This window comes from Octopus sinensis, linkage group LG1, assembly GCF_006345805.1.
Source record: "Octopus sinensis linkage group LG1, ASM634580v1, whole genome shotgun sequence".
In the NCBI taxonomy this organism is placed as follows: domain Eukaryota; kingdom Metazoa; phylum Mollusca; class Cephalopoda; order Octopoda; family Octopodidae; genus Octopus; species Octopus sinensis.
This window is the reverse complement of record NC_042997.1, coordinates 74,097,614-74,105,113: the sequence shown is the minus strand read 5'-3', so window position 1 is coordinate 74,105,113 and position 7,500 is coordinate 74,097,614. Positions and strand designations below refer to the sequence as shown.

Sequence of the window (7,500 nt, the reverse complement as noted above, 5' to 3'; positions counted from 1 at the left end):
TAGAGAGGTTTTTCTTGCCATTTATTATTCAGAATATCTAAGGCCGCAGTTTTGGCACGGGTTTTCATGCGCCTAGCTTTTTCTGTGCTTGTTTCTTGTATATCTATCTCTAATTCCGAAATGGGTTGTATTCGGAATTCACTTAGATATACCTTTGCCTGTTTTGTGACTGAGTATGATGCTTTCTTTTTTCATGTTTTGAGACAAGTTTTAACATCCAGTCCTCAGAGTTTTTCAGGTAGGTGTCTAGGCCAATTGTAGCAATCTTCATTGTTATTGCCAGTTGCAAAAGACCACGGCCTCCCTCTTTTCTTGGCAGATAGAGTCGTTCGGTATCTGCCTTAGGGTGGTGCATTCTATGCATTGTCAACAGTTTCCTTATTTTTCAGTCGAGCTGACATATTTCAGTAATTGACCAGTTAACTATATTGAAACTGTAAGTCACGACTGGTATAGCTAATGCATTGATCGCTTCGATCCTGTTTCTTGCATTCAGCTCTGTCTTGAGTATTGCTCTCACTCTTCGATAGCATTCTCTCCTGATCCTTTCCTTCATCTCTGAATGCCTTATTCCGTTCCCTTCAATTACCCCTAGGTACTTGTAGCTCTCCGCTGGGTCTAGTTCTTTTATGACATTCTGTTGGTCAAGGTTAACGTTAGATGTTTCTGTCATTTTTCCTTTGATAAAGGTAGCCTTTGCACATTTATCGAGGCCGAATTGCATTCTGATGTCGTCACTGAATTGTTTGACTATCGCTAGTAAGCCCTTGAGTTGTTGATCATTTTTTGCAAAAAGCTTTAAATCATCCATGTAAACGAGATGATTTATATTTTTATCAAACATTTTATACCCGTACTGCGCGTCATTGAGCAGCTTTGAGAGAGGTATTAAGGCTAAACAGAAGAGGAGTGGAGACAGTGAGTCACCCTGGAAAATGCCACACGAAATTTTTACATCACCAGCATTTAGGGATTCACTGTCACTGTTCAGAGTTAGTGTGGTTCTCCATGATCTCATACTTACAGTCAAGAAGTTTCGCAGAGTTGGTGCTATCTTATACATTTCAAGGCATTTCCTAATCCAGCTATGTGGTAGGCTATCAAAAGCCTTTTTATAGTCTATCCAGGCTATTGATAAGTTTTTGTGTCGTTTGTGACAATCTTCTAAGATCATCTTATTGATGAGTAGTTGGTCTTTACAGCCGTAGGATCCACGTTTACATCCTTTCTGTTCATTAGGGAATATGCTGCTGTCTGTTAAAAAACTATAGGTATATTCCGTCAGGACAGATGTTAGTGTTTTGTACATAGTTGTTAAGCAGGTTATGGGTCTCTAGTTTTTTGGTTCATTTGTTTCTTCACTTGGAAGCAGGAATGTTAACCCATTAACTAGCCAAGGAGGCATCCTACTAGGGTGTTGCAAAACATCATTGTACAGTTCTGTTAGCAGTTCATGGCTCTCTGGGAAGGCATTCAGCCAGAAGTTAGGAATTTTATCCTTTCCTGGAGACTTCCATTTGCTTGACCTCCTGAGAGCAGATCTTATATCTTCTACCATGACACCCCTCACTTTTGCTCTTCTAAGGGGTCCAGTTCTGTAGATATTCTGTCAATCCAGGGGCCCTTTTTCGTTGTGTTTTTTTCTTCTGCCCAGATTTTATTCCAAAATCTCTGCACTTCTTCTTTTGATGGTACAGACCCTGAAGTAAACGCTGTTTTTCCTATCTTCCTGTAAAAATTCTTGGTGTTATTTTTGAACATGTTGTTGTCCTTGAAAAATCTAACACGCTTTTCATACCTCGCTATGCGGGCAGCTTTGGCAGATACCTTTTGTTTGATGGTTTCTATGGTGGCATCAATATCAAGTATAGTTTTCATATTGTATTTTTTCAGTAATTTTTGGGTTTTTGTAGGTTTGGTAGTCTTGTGAGCCTTAAGGTTTTTCAAATATTCAATGTCAGATCTAAATATTTTAATTTGTTGTTGCAGACGCTCTTGCCAAGAAGGCTTTTTGTGGGACTGTTGCCGTTTTCTAATCTTTACACCACATTGGATCGTTGAGATTTTCGCGGATGTATAGTATAGGTGATTGAGGTTTGTGATATCAACATCATTAACTGAAATTATATCCTTAAGTGCAAGCCGGATTTTACCAATTATTTTCATGTTTTGGTTAGAGTTGCGGATTTTAGGAAGTGTATCACGCTCATCCATACTGGTTTCTTTAATTTTCAGCCATTCAATCATTATTTGATTTTTTAGCTCATGTAGTTCTGTTGGGTCAATATTTGTGTGACTTTCTTTATCTATTTGATGCTCATCTGTCTTAGTGTTTATGATTGGTTCAGGGCGTATTTCACTTTGCCTATCACTTATACTAACTCTTTCAATCCTCTCTTCGTTTTTATCCGCCCTGGGCTGGTCTATAATCATTTCCTCTGTATTATCTTCTCTAGCTGCAGCTTCGTTCATTTTATCCGATATTGCTTGTCTAACCTGATCAATCTTTACTTCAGTCAGTAATTTCTTTTTTATAATGTTTCTTCTAACATTGGCAAGCTTGTTACTGTCTATGTAGGGTCTTACTTCAGGGTGTTTCTGTCTCCAGTTTAAGTATGCTTGTACAGTGCTAGACTTATCTGTGGGGAAATATATGGCATGGTAGAAGGCCTCAAGAACTTCTTTATTATCTTCCCTAGACCATTTTTCCTTCTTTTTCTTTTGATTATTTGGTGATGAGCATGGATGGCCATCTGTTGGAATATTCCGGTTGTGGGGTTCGTCCAGCTCCTGTGTATTGGGAAGATTTGATCCAGTAACTGATTTTTCAATCAGGATTTGGTTCAATTTTCGGGTACGTGGTCTTTTGTAATCCGCGCAATGACCAATGCGGTTTATTGTTTGATTTGTTGACCTTGAAGCATGACGAGCATCCATTCTTATATTAGGAGATGGATCTGTCAGTTTAGGGTTCACTACATGTAAGCATTACTCATAGCGCCGCTTCTTAAGACTAGCAGATCTATATTCGTCTGTATTTTTTTTGTTGATAGTTTTATCTCCGGACATTTTTTTTTTCTTTCCTCCTCTTCCTTTCTTCAAGGCTTACTGTGTCTGTATTAGTTCGAAATAATGAGAATAAACTACGGAGAAGGAAACGAAAAGAAAGGGAAAAAGACGGGATCTGTCAGTTATTATTGTTATTACTATCATCTTCACCACCATCACCATCACCATCATCATCTTCAATGACATTGTTTTATGTGTAGCCACAGCCACCATCAACACTCCATTGTGTTGGAGAATGGGTGGTTAAAGAATTCATGTTCTTTGGGTCTATAAATAGCTACGGTAGATGGTGGAGACAAAGGACGTTAATGGTCAGTAAAAGGTCAAACCTGTTTACGTTTATTTATTTATTTATTTTTTTTTTTCCTTTCTCTTTTCTTCTTCACCACATGCATATATATATGTATATATATGTATATTCACTCACACATATTATCTGATGTTTTCGTCGAAGATTTTTTTTTTTTTTTTTCAAATAACTTTCTGAGTTCAATGTTATGTATATATTTTTAAATTTCTGAATTCAGTTGTATGTATATAGTAGTAGGTACTTAATTCCATAACTTTTTATCGTGCATTTAATTGTGTTGTTACAATAAAAGGTAATTTAAAAGGCAATTTTACACATTCTTATAGTCATGAGAGACGACTAAATGTTAATGTTCACACAGAATTGGAGATATTTATGTTACTAATTTTTCTTGTTAGGTGTACGTTTGTATGAGCTGTAGATATGTAAGTTTTTTTTTTGACTTATTTTGAGGGTAATTCAAATTACTTACAGAAAACAGTAGATCTTCCAGTTTTCTACAGTTGACCTGCTGGGTTCGCTGTTTCCAGTTCAGAGCATCGTAAAAATACGTCCATCCTCTGTCACGTCCAGCCGCCTTCTCTTTTCTCTTCTATTTTCTTCTTCTTCTTCTTCTTTTCTTCTTCTTCTTCTTCTTCTCTTTTTCTTTTCTTCTTCTTCTTCTTCTTCTTCTTCTTCTTCTTCTTCTATCTTCTTCTTCTCTTCTTCTTCTTCTTCTTCTTCCTCTTCGTATTATTATTATTCTTTATTATTATTATTATTATTATATTATTATTATTATTATTATTATTATTATTATTATTATTATTATTATTATTTGCGGGAATAGAATCCAAAACTTACAATAAAAAAATTCAATTTAGAAACACTAATCAAATTGCACACAATATAATATATATAAAATTAGAAAAAAACACCTTTTATCAATTCAAAATGAACAATTAAATTACACCATCTAGAAAATTATATATAATAGAAATATTAAAATTAAAATAACAATAAAATGTCAATGATTAAGTAAATTGCAAAAAAATAATAATAAAAACGTATATAATTTGTAGAATAACGACATGTGTTTCGTGGCTATATTTAAGAAATGATTATAGTAGTAGAGAAATCACTTCGATATAAATATAGTCACTCATCAGGTTAAAAATAACCTACAACAATAAAATATTAATTAATAAATATACTGATATATATATATATATATATATATATATATATAATATATATATATATATATATATATATATATATATATATATATATATATATATGTATATATAAAATATTTTTATTATCTCTAATATATATATATATATATATGAAAATACTAAAATAACATAAGTGAAAACTAAAACAATACTTAAATTATTAAATACTTTAAATATAAGAATCTATAACAAAGTTGACTAAATATCAAATAATATAATACCTAATTAACTTAAAATTTAATATTACAAATAAATTAGCCGCCTAATTTAAAAGATAATTATTTTAATGATTTTTATAATGATAAACTTAATCGCCTGTGTTATGATAAATCTTATTTAGGTAATAATCGTCTTAATAATAATAGGAATTTTGATGATAGAAATCTTAAATTTAATATTAGAATAACAAATAAAAAGTATAGTAATAATAATATAAATAAAAATATAAATAAAAATAAGATTAAATTTAATTCAGTTAATGAAGATAATAAATTTAATAATATTGAAAATGATTATAGATATAATAATGATAGTTATAATAATAATTATAATGATAGTAATAACAATAATAATATTAATTATAATCATAATATAAAAGATATAAATAAAAATAAAATTTGGTTAATCATTCCTTTTGGGATTCAGGTTAAAGCAAATCGTATAAAAGAGATTTTACATATAATTGTAGTATTTATTAGAGATAATAAAAATATTATATTTTTTCTAAAGATAATTTGGGAGTAGGTTATTCTACTACAAATAATGTTGGTAATATTATTTCTTCGTGTAATATTTTTAAATTAAAGAAATTTTATAATCATAGATTAAATATTAATTATAATTATAATAATAAAGACCAAGAGTTGATTTATTGTACATGTAGGAAAAGTCTACATGTAAATTGAAAAATTATTGTAATTTAGATAATGTAGTCTATAGGTGTAGGGTAACTATAATAGATGATAAGAATTTTAATAATCGTAATTTAAATACTATCTATATAGGGTCTACTTTGAATAAAATTAAAAATAGAATTTCCCAACATATGTATTCTTTTAGGAATAAAAATCTTATAAATTTAACAGGTCTCAGTAAATATATTTGGCATCTTAAATTTAGATCTATTAAATATAAATTAAATTGGGATATTATTTGTTGGGCTAAATCATATAATATAGGGAGTATAGTTGTTCTTTTTGTAATAACGAATTTAGGGAAATATTTCATAACAATTGTGCGTTCGTAAACTCTTTGGACGAACGTAAAATTAAATGTAAACATAAATTAAAGTACCTTTATAATAGATTTAAATGATAAATAAATAATTATATTAATTATATTATTTTAAAATAAATATTATAGTAATATAAATTATTTTCAACATAATATATGTGTATTTGATTTGATTACTTATTATTTAGACTTTAAATTTATAGTAAATAGTCTTTTAAATTAAATGATATTTTAATTTTATGTACTTATATATTACATTTAACTTATCTTTAGTATTATTAAACCTTATTTTGTCTTTTGTGGCTTACTTATTTTATTGTAGATATTATTTAATAGTATTAGAGTATTATATACTGTTTAATTATAAGTTTTATTAATATTTTAAACATAATGACGAATAATATTTGTTGATGGTGAGTTTGAGATGAGTTTTGGGCTTCATGTGTTGGGGACTATGGGTAGGGTTCAATGGTAGGGGATAGTCGGCTGTGAATTAATTTGGCGTTAGTTGGCAGTTTGTTGTAGATTGGATTTTGGTAGTGAATAATTATGTTGATAATTATAATATTAATGATAATAATATTTATAATCGCGTACGGCTTGTTGTATGGTCCGGGTTGTGTTGTTGAACAAGTAATACTTAATATACTATTTTTACTATTTTTATTAATTTTATTTTATTCATGAAGTTTAGATAATTCCCGTATTTCATTAATAAATTCCTTTTAGCCTTTTTCATTTATAGTTTTATACTATTTTTCCACGCAACGTCTCCACGGGTTTTATTTCTTATAGACGCTAAGAACTATTACTTACGTTTATAATCTAGCGATATCTTCTCAACTAACTTAGCAACGTTCTTTTCTCCTTTTCGTTTGGATTTTGTATTATTTTGGGATTAATGTTTAGCTGTGGTTAATTTTGTTATTGATATATTAATAGGTGTCTGTTAGTTTTAGTTGGGTGTCTTCATATTAGTTTCTCCATAAGTTGTATTTTTTTCTCACATTTCTTTAGTTCATGAGGCTTTAATGTTTTTTCGTATTTTTCATTGATAAAAAAACTTGACCATTTTCATTGAGTATTTATACTATTTCTTTGCACTAAGTCTCCACGCAATAAATTTTATAAACGCTTTAACTTTTTTACATTAAAAATCAGTTACTCTTTCACTTCACAAAGCTAAGTTTGACATTTTATCGTTTCTCTATTTCGTTATGTTTTAGAAATATTATTCTTATTCTTGTTATTATCATTGTTGTAATATTATTATTTATTTATAGTTTTTTATTGTTATTGTTATTAACTAGCTTTGTATAGGACTATTGATTGTGATTGTACATCTTCTTAGTGTACAGTTTTTTGGTTCTAATATTTTTGCACCTTTCTTTAATTTTGGGGTTGATACATCTTCTTAGTTTATTGTTCTTTGGTTCTAATATTTTTGCACCTTTACTTAATTTTGGGGTTGATAGGTTTTCTTACTATTATTTACGTTTATAATCTAGCGATATCTTCTCTAGCATGGGTTTTGCAGTAAATCCCTAAATCATCCATAACTTTTGTATTATCCTCTCAAATTACACAAAAATCTCAGACAATAACAAATAATATCATATTTATTGTCTGTGAAAATTATAGAATATAAAACAACTTTGATAAAAACTTATA

General features: G+C 29.5%; 1 long non-coding RNA gene across 1 annotated transcript in view; it reads right to left on the bottom strand.

Moving 5' to 3' along the window:
* Positions 1-2,382: 2,382 nt before the first annotated feature.
* The window catches only part of LOC118766280, a 5,577-nt gene continuing 459 nt past the window's right edge, over positions 2,383-7,500 (bottom strand). Inside the window, exons 2-3 of the long non-coding RNA XR_005002194.1 lie at positions 3,280-3,287; positions 2,383-2,392 (exon numbers count right to left, since the gene is read on the bottom strand). This is a non-coding gene — a long non-coding RNA (uncharacterized LOC118766280). The remainder of the gene's footprint in view (positions 2,393-3,279; positions 3,288-7,500) is intronic.